Here is a 13,953-nt window from a genome sequence, read left to right on the forward strand (position 1 = left end):
GGAAGGAAAAAGCTGCTAAATCCCCTTGTGGAGCTCATGTATTTCTGTAAATACACACGTATTTCATCCTGCTTGCAAAAGGAAAGGTTACAGCTCGTCATGAACCAGAACCACTGTTAAGAAAGAAGAACACAGACGTAAAAAAGGGGAAATTTTCACTTGCCTCCAACAGGAATTTAAACCCAAGGAAAGCATTTCAGATGTAAAAGCACTAATCAAACAAATACTCTGACCTTGCATGACAGAAGATGTGTGAAGCAAGATCATTTTAAGCTCCTTGACTAAGTCAATCAATTTTCTACCTTGCTGTTCCTGTGGTTTTTTTTTTTCTTTGGAAGTGTGCTTCCTTATAAAAGAGTTGGGACCAGAAATTATAGAATAAAAAGAAGATTCATAGTCTTGGAATCCTTTAACTGCAGCACATGTATTTTTCTAGCACAAACACAGAATTCTACTTGACATTCTATCATGTATGGAAGAAAGAGATTTTCTCTGTCTTTAGTCCATCCAGCTCTAGACAACAAGGTGCCAAGCACCTAAACTTGGCACAAAGAGCAATTCACATTTCTCATTTATTCAAGTCCTTCTCTAAAGAGTGTTTGAAAAGAGAATGAACATATTTGTTACGGAGAAAGGCCATACAAATATTTAAGGTACTGTTTGGATTAAGATATTGTAATATGAATGTAAAATTGCAGGTTCTCTTCTCTTTCAGCTGCTGGTTCCCAAGGAACAGTGAAGGAGTAGCAGCTAACTTGGAAACTGCTTTGCTGGATAAAGGAAAGATACCAGGATAGCCAAGATTCATTTTTGCCCACAGACTTTAGCACTGATGCAGCACGAAAGCTTGCTCTGGGTCTCAGGTTGGTTAATAGAAAATGATTATTTAGATTACAGTTCCCAGAGAGATCTCACCCCTCAAGTCCTATTGTGCTTAGTGTTGTAATCCAGGATGGAGTTCCTGCTCAGAACACTTGCTGTACTGAGGGATTAGGTGAATGACTGCAAATCACACAGCACAGCTGATGCAGACTCCAGTTCTCCAGTCACAGTTCAGTGTCCCATGCAGTGGGCCACTCAGGCAATTCCCATGTGCCAACATTTGGGATTGTTGGGCTTTTTAGTCCTTCTAGTCTCTTAGGATTTTTCCAAAGGCTGAGCTTGTGTTTATTAAAAGTTTAAAAGAAGGGTGTTCACGTGAACTGAACAATGACCAACAATGGTTGGTCAGCATACCATTGCAAGATTCATTCCTAGGTGAGGATAAGTTATCCATACAGATCCAATTACATAAAGTCATGGTTATTAAACAGCTACTGAGTTGGATATAGAAGTGTGTGGTACTGGAATAAATCCCTTCATCATTTCCTTTTCATCACTCTCAGCAACATTTGGCTGTTAGTGCAGCTTATAAATACCGAGCAAGTCGTACCAGTTAGAAATAAATTTGCTCTTGCAGTATCCAGGTTTTGATAGGCCACCAGTTTTGTGGAATAAAATGTTGTTCTTTACACGGGCATCCCCTCATGTTAATTTTATCATTATTCCAACATGATTTTTTCCCAAGCTGGGAAAAGAGTTTGTCTTTCTCCATCACGTTTGTTTACACACCCTTGTCTACTGTTAAGTGCTTAATGGGTATTTCTCTATTTGTCTCCTGTTCTTAACAGTCAAGTGGCACTTACTAAAGTTAAAATAGGGAATGCTGCACCCTTGTGCCACAGACATAAAACACAATGCAAGTTCAACATTCTTTACAGAGAAAATCAATAGTTCTTCTAACAAAGCAAAACTTTCAGCAGCTTCTTATCCAGCTCACAAACCACTTCGTTTCAGCAGGTACAAGATGAATGACAGATAGCACTGAGCTAATTTCAAGAAAACAGCACCAAAACAAAAACCTCAAATGGTCTGTTATCCTGAAACCACTGAATTTACACAGTCATTTGTCATTATTTTGTGGGGCTGTGTCTTATTATATGGTTAGGATTTTTATTCTACTGTTAAATATTTCATCAAAAAAGCCATCTAATGCATCATTATCAAAACCCAGTCTTGGAAGTATGTTAAAATATGGGTGTTAATCCAGTCTAAATGAATAAATATTTTATTTGGAAAGTGGATTATAAATGTATTTATTTCCCATACAATCCACACTTTCTTGTTTTGTTTCTTTCCTTTAGTTTTGTTTTATTGCCCCAGTAACAAAAGGATGTGTTCCTATCCAAGTCCACACTGAATCATTGCACTTCCAGCTTAGATTTATCTATATAAGAAAAGTTAACTAGAAACTTTGTTAAAAATGATTGCTTTTACCTTACATACATAGAAGCCCTAGTGCTGGCAAAAGCTACAATTGGGGGGTTATGGTAGAGGGCTTAAGTGATTACAGTTTGTCAGTCTCACTGACAGAATATTTCAATAGTTAAGAGAATCTCAGACCACAAAATTTCCTCATAAGGAGTGGCAGCCAACTAATACCATAATTTCTGGTGTCTTCTGATAGCTTTCTCTCCTTCTTCATTTACATATTTCTCCTTCTCTGCTAGCAGACTGCAGAAGCTCCTTACTGTAGCAGCATAGATGAGGGTTCCACTACCATTTTTGAATCTGTTTTCTGATAACATTTTTAATCCATGCACGTTGATACTGATATGCTGATTTCACTGAGGGGTCTCTAAATTGTTTATTAGATGAGTACTCACAACTAGATGCCACGTGTGAATCCAGCCAGCACAAATCACTGGGACTGCATTCAACAAGAATGGCAGCACCACGAAGACAGGATGCCAAAGGAAGTTCTCACTTTCACTGCAGAGCAGAGATATATGGTTAATATAGCAAGAAGTCGTGAAGTAAAACAGATGGAAGAAACATTCTGAGTGTTAGCAGAGAAGAGAACGCAGTAAGTAGTAAAGGGAGATGAGCTATTTTGCATGAGATGTCAGCATTCTGGTCAGACTTAGGAGTCAGATTTTATAAATATTAATTTTCCAATCCTATCTGGTTTATTATTAAGCCATCAATATGATTACTGTCTCAGAGAGATTAATTCTGAGGATGGGTGTTTATCATTTGTCTGGTTAAACTGAAATAGAAACTTTTCTAAAAAATTGTTTGTTTGTTTGTTTTTTCTACATAGTTGCAGAAAGGATGAAACACAGAAAGGGCTCTTACTTCTGTTGATTCCTGTGCAGAGATGGTGGCAAGCAAGAGTCTGAGACAATCAGAGGCTGATCATTCCCTGAGCTCCATCCACAGCCTTGAAGAGTCCTGTGACATTTTAGCAATAATATATAACTGCAAGAACAATAATTTTTGCACAATGACTATAATGATACCGTGCACATTAACTAAAGGATAGTCACCTTTTCTAATTCTCTGACAAGTGATCAATACTTTAGAGTTGTTTATCCAGATTATAAACTCAGTACAGTAAGGTGTAACCACATTGGAGCTTGTGAAAATGAAAATCACAAGCATCTGTAATGGTGCTGTAGCAATGCAGGATAGTTTGAAATTGTTCTTATAAATCTTTTTATAAGCCCCAAATTAGTCAAGAACACATATTATCTGCTGTTGTTTGACATCATCACCCAGGAATTTTCAGATACCTGACAGCACATTTTTAAAACTATCATCATTCAACCTATCACTTGCACATTTTGTGGCTACCTATATGAGTTATAGCCAAGGAAACTCAATCAAATTAGCAAAGGATGATAGATTATTTGAGTAATTCTTTTCTGAGCAACAAACTCTTTCAAGTTCAATTGGAAATGACTTATCTGCAACCACTGCAAAATCCCTCTCAGATAATATCTGACATAATAATGGCATCAACAATTCAAGTGGAGAAATACAGGTTTGAGACCTCTTTGGCTCCTATGACCTGATATAGCAAAACCCTTAAAGAATGCTTTGTTTGAATGGACAAAAATTCTTGTATTTTATGTCCTGGAGGTGATGACACACTTATGTGTCTATTTAAGAATTGAGAACCCCAGACACTGGGTTTCTGGGACTGCACATAAACTGCAGTCCTGCTGATTCAGGAACTTCAGGATTTCTTCTGTTTCCCTCAAATAACTAAATTTATCCACTGCTTCAGACTGATATGTGAAGAGACCGGTAATGAGAAGATGCCTTCAGTCGAAGGGAGCTCCTTACTGAGGGGAGTCTGTCTGGACATACTTACAAAGACCTTTATTATCTCTTTTGCTGTTTGTGCTAAATTCTGTATTGTACAAATCAGCAAATACTGCAGCAGAAATAGCAAAGAAAAATGATAGTCTGTCTTAGAGTGCATGGTTGGCAGAGCCACCACACCTAGGACATTTCAGGTGCTAGGTCTACGGCATCTGTGGGGTATAGAGAGGAGAAGCATGTTGAAGTGTGGGTAGGATGGGGAGCTGAGCTCCTTCACTGTGTTGCAGGGCTGCTAAAGGGTCTCACCAGGCCCTCCAGTGGGATTGCTAAATGCTCCAGAGGGTGGATATCACAAATCCCAACTACTGTCTCTCATGTGCCAGCAGGGACACGATGCACCCTTACCTGAGGGTTCCTCCATACCTACCCTAATGAAAGGCAGAGAACCAGTGCCATTTCAGCAGGATGACTGCATGTGGACTTGAAAAAGAGCCTTGATCTGCTTTTTCAGAATGTGAAGAAATGTAAATCACACCACCCTGTTTCAAAGTCTATTAGAAGGTAGCAGTGATGTATAGTTCAACCTAGCACCTCTCACAGTGACTAATACACAGCTTCCCTGCTGTTCACCAGGATGACTGGTGATAATGATAATGATGAATATCCCCTCAAAATATCATAGGGTTTTGGAAAATGATTCCCTTTGACTCACTAAGTACACAGTCTTCACTGGCAAGATAATGTGTCAAAACCTATTTCTGAAGAACACAAGCTACTACCTCATTTAAACAATCCAGGATAATTTTAAGATGTCAGAATATGCCTGGGGATTGCAAATATAAGGCAAAAGTGAATTTTCCCTCCATTAAAACTTGGCTTTACATTAGCCAAGAAAACATTAGGATTACTCTCACTGCAGTCATATCTCAATTTTATACTCTTAGAATTTTGTGGTGATGATAAATTCTTTCAAAAATTGGTCTCCCCATTATGAAGAGCTACAGGTGATGTGCTACCTGCATACAGAGAGAACTGTGGAGGTTTACTTGTAACCTTTAACCTGGAAATGTAAATATCTCATTCACTGCCTAATCTGACATAAGCCACAAACCTCAACTATATTCAAGGTTGAAATATATTGAAATGAATGACTGGCATTTCCCCAAGTGTCTATGTTAAATGGATGCTCAGCAGAAGTAAGTAGTGGAAGGAAGGCAGAAAAGCTACCAATGCCTACATGATGCTCTTTTCCCCTAGGGAAGTGTAAGAAGTTTGGACAACAAATGAATAAGCAGAATAAAGCATAGAAGCACCAGTGTAGCCAATCTCAAGTAAAGAGGGGGAACAGTTGTGGAAGGCAAGAGGGAGAAAGGAAGTAGAAAAAATTAAATACTACATTAATAATTGTGAAAAAATAATGTTTTCCCTAAAAGGAATTGATTGTATAGAGCCATTCATCTTCTGACACTGTCACCACACACTTCTTCTTCTGTCTTAGAGAAGCTTCTTTAATATTTATGAAGGGCCACTGTCATTTTCCCCCTCTGCCTTTCTGGTTGCATCCTTTATGACTGACTGCTTGTTGCTAATGTCAATGTCCTCAGGGAGAGGAATCATCCCTCCCACCCCCACCAAGGCTCCAGTCTGAAGCCGATGAGCGTGAAGAGAGATGGCAGTTTGAGGGACTCTGCAGCATGAAAACATGTCCAGCACAGAAAGGGAAGACTGCTCAGTAATCAGCTCTTTGTGGTTTTTACTTCCAGTTTGCAAGGGAGATGTACTACTCCTTGCACTTCCTCCTAAATGGGAAAATAAAGCATCATCTCACCTTATTTTAATTGTTTCAAACAGAAAAAGATGACCAAATAATGTTGGGATATCCTTGGAATTAAAAATACTGCATCTATAGAGCATTATTAATTAAGCACATCCTGATTTGCAGGAAGGAAAAATTATCCAAACTTCATCTGCCTTTCACTGTCCATTATAAGTGCATTAATAAAAGCAGGTTTACCAAATAATCTGACAGGGCCTAGAGATAATAACAAAAAGTAATCTACTTTTATGATTACAGGGATATGCCTGCACAGTTCTTGAGGAGACTGCCTCTGGTTGCAGCCTGCCAGTTTAACTATGGGCAGCTTGAGAAACACAACCTTTAACAAGTAAAAAAGGTATTTCCTGCAAACACAGCTCTGAACAAGTGAAATAGGAATTCCCTGCAACCGTCCCTGGTAGATATTAGAAGGGATCCCTCTGTGAATACACCATCAATGCCCTCATCTGCCATCCTGCTTTCAAGCCACAACCAAATATATATATCAAGCGACCAAAAGTAACTTTCTGTTCTTGGATGAACAGCTTTATCCTGCTGTGGTCAAGGCTGCTTTAAAGACAGTAAAAATACAAGCCTCATGGCTACGTGCTGGACTAACAGAATTGGGCCCCCACTGCATTATGGCTCAAATTTAACATGATATATGATGTCAAAGCTAGAAAATCATTTTGTTTCTTAAAGTGGACAGGAGATGGAATTTAAACTGCCTTGGTTGGAGTCCTATAATCAGTCATCCAAAATAAATTGTATTATTTAAGAGTTATTCAGAGGCAGACAAGCTGAAAACCTGTCTTTACAGAATAAAAAAGTTTATAGGCTCCTATAAACATTTAAATTGCTTCTTCATACATGTTCTGCATGGTAATTTCTTCTGTTTCATTTGTAAGACTTTCTGTTGTTCTTTGTGACTGTTCTCAGCAGTTTGGATCTACAAACACTGCACAGTGGGGTGTTCTTATTTATTAAGATCACCAATCTAAAACTACTCTACACACACACCCTGGGATAAAAGAATTATTCTGGTACATAGGTTTGAATTAACACAGGATATTCCACCAAAACTCTCCAACAGCTCCTGAGAGTGTAGCTAATTTGCTAATGCAAATATATTTGTGAGATTTTTCTGTAATTTTGTTGCAGATAGATGCAAGTGAGGTTTAACTGTGTCACCTGTGTCCCGAGCCAGGTGGTGGGACGTTGGCTGGCAAAAATGTTAACACAGGCTTTGAGACAGGAGTTCAGGAGATCACACGTCCCTGCCCACGTGCTCAGAACTGTGAGCAGTGCCCAAACCACAGCAGTTTATGTCATATGAGCTCCCAGCTGCTGAGTGCTTACAGCACAGGGCTGTAACAATCTGATTTTGATTACACAAGGTTACCAGGGCGCAGAGATTCCTTGATCACTCCTTCCATGCAGACTGTTCATACTCCTCTGTAAACTGTGGCATACGGACACAGCATAATATTCCCTTCTCCAGGTTAACTTGCTTCATGTGCAGAGGAAGTCTCAAGGGACACCCCACAGCATCTCAGGGAACAGCACTGTTCAGATTTATGAACCTTTAATGTTGCATTGGACTTTATTGAGAAGCTCAGCTACAAATATTTCCTCTCCAGACCTGATACCCTAGAGTAGAGGAAAATAGCATTCCATGGTATAAATTTTCTAATAAACATGATGTCAAATGTGTCATGATATTTTCCAATTTTTTACTGGAAATCAAAAGAATTATTTTTCAATAGAAGATTTCTTTTTAACCTTTTCACAACAGCCTGCTTTCCTGAGTTTGGGAGAAAAACAGGAACATCTAATAACTACTAGACATGTCTTACTGGTCAAAGGCATTTTCAAAGAAACCGGCAAACCCAACTATTTTTATCTCATTTCATGCCCTCATGGGTTATGAAAATGAGCCAAGTCTTTTAGAAAGCTGCATTGCACTTAAATTGGCTTTTGCTTCAAAATGCAAATCTTCCCTGCCAACACATACGGAATGTAAAACTTGCCAAGTGGATGACAAGCAGGAAGAAGAAGATTGCAAATGATGTTGCAAAGACAGGAGATAAAATACACAGCCTAGCAGGATATACATGTTTAAAGATTCCTGCCATGTATATTTACTCCTGTGTAATCTGGAAGTGACTGAGATGATGACAACATTACGTTAGAGCTGTTTATATATTTAAACATTCCTTTCCTTTTATTTTAAAGCATTACAGGCAATCACAAACAAATGGGGGTTTTTCATGCTGTCCTACTGAAGGGAACAAAAACAGCCCTTAACTACTGTTTTGTTTTTGCTTTCAGGTAGTAATAGGGCTCCATCTCTAAACTCATCCTGTTGCTACAAGTTTCAGTTGCCCTTCTTCCCTTTGTGAAATTGTGAGGACCCTAATCCTGAAAATATCCCTATCTGTATCTCTGGACACATTGATCCAGAGAATAGATCAGATCTTAGATATTACCCAAAGATTTGCTCATCTCCCCAGAGGATTCTTTTAAGATGAGCCAAATTCTACTGAATTCAGAGGTTTTTTCAATTGATTTCATGGAATGAAAGATATTTGTGATAATACTTTCCCCAGTTTCTGATACTAAGAAAGAAAAGGATTTTTTTTTTACCTACTCAAAGAATATATATAGCACTAAAAAAGTTCACTCATGTTTGGGAATTGACTTCCTTTTTGTTTTTTTCTCAAAACAAATGCTTGGGTTCACAAAGTTCAAGTGAATTTCTTATCTACCAAGATGAATTTTGTAATCTTTATTAAATATTAATGCTGAACAAGAATCACCACTTCTCTGTGCTTATAAAAAATAGTTGTCTCTAGAATGTAGCAGACAATTGTTGGGGTTTTTTTTTCCCTTTAAGATTGATTTAAATAGTTTTAAATGTGCTATCGCCCTTGAAATTTTTCATAGGAACAAAGACATAGAGGTCAGGAGTGTGTCAAAATGACATTTAAATGTCAAACCAGTGCTTACTTTATTGAAATATGAAGTAATGTCTGCCTATTCACTGAAAAAGTGTTTAAGTCTATTTCAAGTTTTCAAAGACATTTCTCCAGTAATGATGCTTTGAGTGACTCTGTGGAGACATGAAACAGAAACTGAAATAGATTTGGTAGTGAGGAATAAAATTAGGAATTATCTACTGGTCTGGCATGAAATCAACATGACCACATTACATCTGTATTCGCACACAGTATGAATCAAAGCAGAGAAAAATCAAATAAGGAACTTGCTTCTGTGAACCACTGTAGCTTAAAAATAACAGAAAAGATCAAATGCCACAAAGTTGGGGACAGAAAAGACTTCTTTACCACAGCTAAGCCAACATTGCCTGCACCCAATTAAAATGAAAAGTAAATACAAAGGAAACCAGCACTGTTGAATGCAAGCATAAATAACTCAGTCTAAGGATTATTAAGTCTTGCAGGCAGAATATTTGGAACTGCAGTCTGATTTTATATCCGTCAGATGAAGGAGTGCCTTACTTACTGCTCCCACCCCCAAGTACTAGTCTGAGGTGAAGCCTTCCTCTTGGTTCAGGCCTTCCCAGTAGATGGATTTCAGCTCCATCAAGCATTGCTCAGGCCAGGTCAGGGTGGCGGTGAGCGACACGCAAGGACTCTACTCCTGGGCTGCAGCTCTCACCACCACTGCCATTGGCCATCCCTACCTCCTTCTGCCACAGTTTCAAAAGCAAGGGAAGAACCTGCATCCCTGAAAGAGGTGCAGAGTGTCTCCTCCATGCCTTCAATGACCTTGTATGAGTGTGTGTTGGCACCTTGGGATGAGGTTTATTTCCATGGCCAGGATGTCCTTGGCTGCTGGACCACTCTGGAGGCCACTGACCTCTTCTGGATGAGATGCAGGTACCTGTCTGCCAAGAAAAAGGACCACAGTCATCAGCTAATTTCTCCCATGCATGTCACAGAACAGCTGTCTGCTAATTACCTTGCCTGACTGGCAGCCTAAATCAATTTCCAGCTAGGAGTCCACAAGTGAAAAAACAGTTGTGTACCGTATTCCAAATTTCATGCCTTTTTCTCCCCTGCATTGTTGGGGTTAGAAAAGGGAGAGGATGGAAAGTTTCCATATCTTACTTCTCCTGGACTGATAGTTTTCACCCCAGAAATTCATACTTTGACATTGTTGATTATTTTATGGACAACTATCACTGTGGTTTTTATGATGTACTCAGAATGAGCTCAGAAGTTGTGATCTTGCTGTGCTGTACAATACTTTTAAATTATGGGGCAATCAGCATTCCTGGTGTGTTGTGAGCTGACAATATATGGGTACCTCAGCTGACAGGAGGACACTGTCCTTGTAGTCTAGTGCACTTTTGCTGGCTCTGGTGAATACAGCAAGCAGACATTAAATGCTGCAGACATTCAAAATACCCGAAGAGCATTTTTCATCCAGTATTATTTCTCACAAATATGCCTAGGTGACAGCTTGTTTAATATACACTGAATAATATGAGTTGTGCCATTTGCCAGCAAGTGACAGAGCTCCACCAGTAAGCATTTTATTAGGTGAATTACTATTTAGTGTTCACACCATCATGTTTACATTTCCTTTTTATTTGGTGAATTACTAAGGCTGCACATTGAGATTAGCCCTACATGAGGGGCTGTGTGAAAATAGAAGCACCATATCCTTGAAGGTCACACAACACAGTGGAGAACACAAAAGAGTATTTTTCTTCAAGGGGTAAGGCCTCTACCTTAATTTTTGGGCCCGAATCCTAAAATTGTTATGGGTACTGAGGCTATTAGCTACTCTCAACCCCAGCTTCCTTTGACCAGGAGAGGCTCAAAAATTCCCTGAATTCAAGGGACAACATGCTAAAGGTTTAAAGGGGGTCAGCCTCAGGTTTACCTGAATGTAGGTTTCTTGAATATAGGTCACTGGGCTAAGTCATGACCATTTTTATGGCAACTGTAGGAAAAAGGGACTGTTTACTTCTCCTCCCCAGCTGTATGGCTATAAAAACCCCATTGCCTTACAGCCAAGCATAAATTAAGGAACATGCACACAAAAAATTGGGCAAAGTGTCTCAACATCAGGATTCTGGAGTTCTGGTTCACCAAATGTCATACATATCCCCACATAATAAATTCATCACCTTCTTATTCAATTGAAAATAGCTCCACAATAACCCATCCAGAATACTTTAAAGCTTATAGAAAGAAGAAAAAAAAAATAAAAAATCAGTTTCTCAGTACCTCTAGGTTCTGGGTGTATGAATCCCACGCAGACTTTCTCATACCAGTACCCGTGTGAGAGGTTGCACCACATGGCCAAGGGCAATGCCACAGGAGATGCTCTTCCCTCTAGAGACAAAAGCAGAAGAGACACACTGGCACTGTGCCCTATGTACATTAATAGGACCTGTCACTTGCCAGCACAAGCTAACACAGGCTCTGCTTTGGGCTGACATAGCTCCGTTGCTCTTGAAGACACTCACAGCAGTCTGGGGATCTCTGCAAGAACTCTGTTTTTAATTCAGACATGACCACAGACACGCAGTATCAGGCCCATCAAGCTGTTTCTGTCAGGATATACTCAAGGACCCAGAGGCAGTGAGGAAAAAAAAAGCTTTTTTCTTTTTTAAACATGGTTCTGAATGGCCCCATATTCATAGACTCATCATTCATCAGACGAATAATTCAGATGATCTGCCTCTTTTAAGTATTGTTTTCTAATTCTATTTTATTCCATTCCCTTTTGCTAATGTTTGTTTCCTATTTTCCTATGCCATGACTGCTTTTGAGCACGTGTCCAACACAGAATCACAGCTCTAAATTTTCAAATTCTGTTCTTTGGAATAGACCCAGTACTGAAATTTTGAATTTGGGCCATAGACAGCTTTTTGAACTCAATTTGCTTCTGCCACAGCACCCTTGAGACTGTCTGAAGACAAGAAATGATTTTTTTTGTGCAATGCAAATTAAAACCTGGTTTACTGAGCTTTACTTACCTCCTGACACACCACTGCACCACCACCATGACCACTGCCAATAAGGATACTGCCAAGCGCTGATTTTGGAACCCAGAATTCCAGAAATCAACAGTGCTGAAAGTAACAAGCACAAAGCTCATATTGTTTTAATGAGAAAATTTCCTGTCCATTGGTGCTCAGCTGAGTCCTACTGCTTGGACCTTGTAGAGTCTAATCCATGTGCAAGAGGCCAACTGAGATCTCAGGCTGTTTCTTCACAAACATAGTGGCATCTCTGACTTCACAATGCAACTTGTAACATGGTACAGGACTTTTGTTTCTTTTTTTTCCTCCCTTAGAAAAAAAAATTATTGAAATTATGATTTTTTTAATGATGGCACTTAATACTCTCCAGCAATTTTGAGAATCTTGATCTAAGTAGTGTACTAACACTACATAAATGCCTGATTTTTTTTTAATTCATATTTTACTCATCAAAAATCAAACATTTCTTTTACCATTGATAACAATAACTTCTGCTAAAGTCAGCCTACTGATCAAAATGAGAAATAGAGAGTTATGAAAAAGGCACAATAAGGACAAGGAAGTGGGAGTTAAAGGCAGACGTATTAAAATCAAAAGCACAACTTTCAGCAGTAAGATTAATTACCACTATAACATATTACTAAATAAAATGTCAGGGTCTCTAACTCTGATTTTCTCCAAGATTTCTGTTTTCCTGGAAGATTTGCCACTGTATGTGTTTCTGGGTGTCAGTGGGAGGGCCTGACAGCAACTATAAGGTCTGGGAGGACACTGACCTGGGACAGATGGGATGAGAGGAGTGGGAGGCAGGTATTAGAGCTCAGCAGTGGGATAGGGAGGCAAGACAGAGATCCTGAGTCCCAAGAAACACAGAATGGAAACTGCTGTGCTGACCCTTGCTCAGCAGATGGACCCCCCACTTCAGACCCACACCTACCCTCCTCATAGGAAGGTATGAAGAACATCTGCAGTTTGCCTGGGATTCTGCCTTGCCATGTTGTCTTGGTTTAAGACAAGTTAAGGGGGTGGCCACCTCCCCTTTACTTTTATCTAATCCCTTTCCACAACTAAGGAGACATGAATATGAGATATAAGTGAAAAAAATAGCAGTTTACTAAAAAGTCAGTAGTTACAAAGTGGTCGCTGAAATCTCCCAGAGTCACTGGGAGCAAAGAGAAACTCAAAATGGTGGAGAAATGATGGGTTCCTCCAAGCTTATTCAAAAAATTCTGGTCCTTTGACAGATTTCTCAAACCAAATATGTTATTATCATCTATTATTTCCTTTTACTTTTTATAGAAACTTTGATATTCAATTTCTTGATATCTTTCAAACATTAGACTCTGTTGAACTTATAGGTTCCTGAAAGATGATGACTGACATCAGCTACGAAATATGGTAAATAGTGTAATTATAATTCATAAATTAAATGCTACAGCTAGGAGATGCTAAAAAAATTAATGTGGCTCATAATTAACTTTCAGTAGCAAAAAAATAAGATAGTTTATAAAAAGTTTTAACAGAAATTAATTTGTCTCATTTTTTCCTTCAGAAATTAATGGTGAAAATCAATTATCTTTGCAGAACAATGCAAGATTCATGTTTTTATCAATCAGTAAAGGTCTGATTGCACCAAAGCAACAATTAAGAATAGGAAAGCAGATCTAAACCAGCATTTTTATTAGCTTTTCTAGAATAAGAATAGAATGAACAGCAGCACTGAAGAAGAACCCGATGTTTAACCAGTCTGTTGTTCTGTCATGGAGCAGAGATTCAATTCCAAATAGAGGATATAAGTACCTTATTACCTATTACCTTAGCTAAACATCTGGTTGCAGCAACCTGTCTGACAAAGGTGGAGTTTGAGAAAAGGTTATAAGGTGTTTTGCAGATAAAAAAACAAATAAAAACAAACAAAAATTGTTTCTCAGTAGAACAGTAAGCATTATCATGAAATAATTTATCT

General features: G+C 38.7%; 1 long non-coding RNA gene across 1 annotated transcript; it reads right to left on the reverse strand.

Annotated features, from left to right (window-relative positions):
• Window positions 1–7,605: 7,605 nt before the first annotated feature.
• Window positions 7,606–13,283, reverse strand: LOC120411599. The gene is made up of 3 exons (XR_005604029.1): window positions 11,982–13,283; window positions 11,227–11,334; window positions 7,606–9,875 (listed from the first exon to the last, which is right to left on the reverse strand). It is a non-coding gene; the product is annotated as an uncharacterized LOC120411599 (long non-coding RNA).
• Window positions 13,284–13,953: the final 670 nt, after the last annotated feature.

Source organism: Corvus cornix, chromosome 3 (assembly GCF_000738735.6).
Source record: "Corvus cornix cornix isolate S_Up_H32 chromosome 3, ASM73873v5, whole genome shotgun sequence".
Lineage (NCBI taxonomy): Eukaryota > Metazoa > Chordata > Aves > Passeriformes > Corvidae > Corvus > Corvus cornix.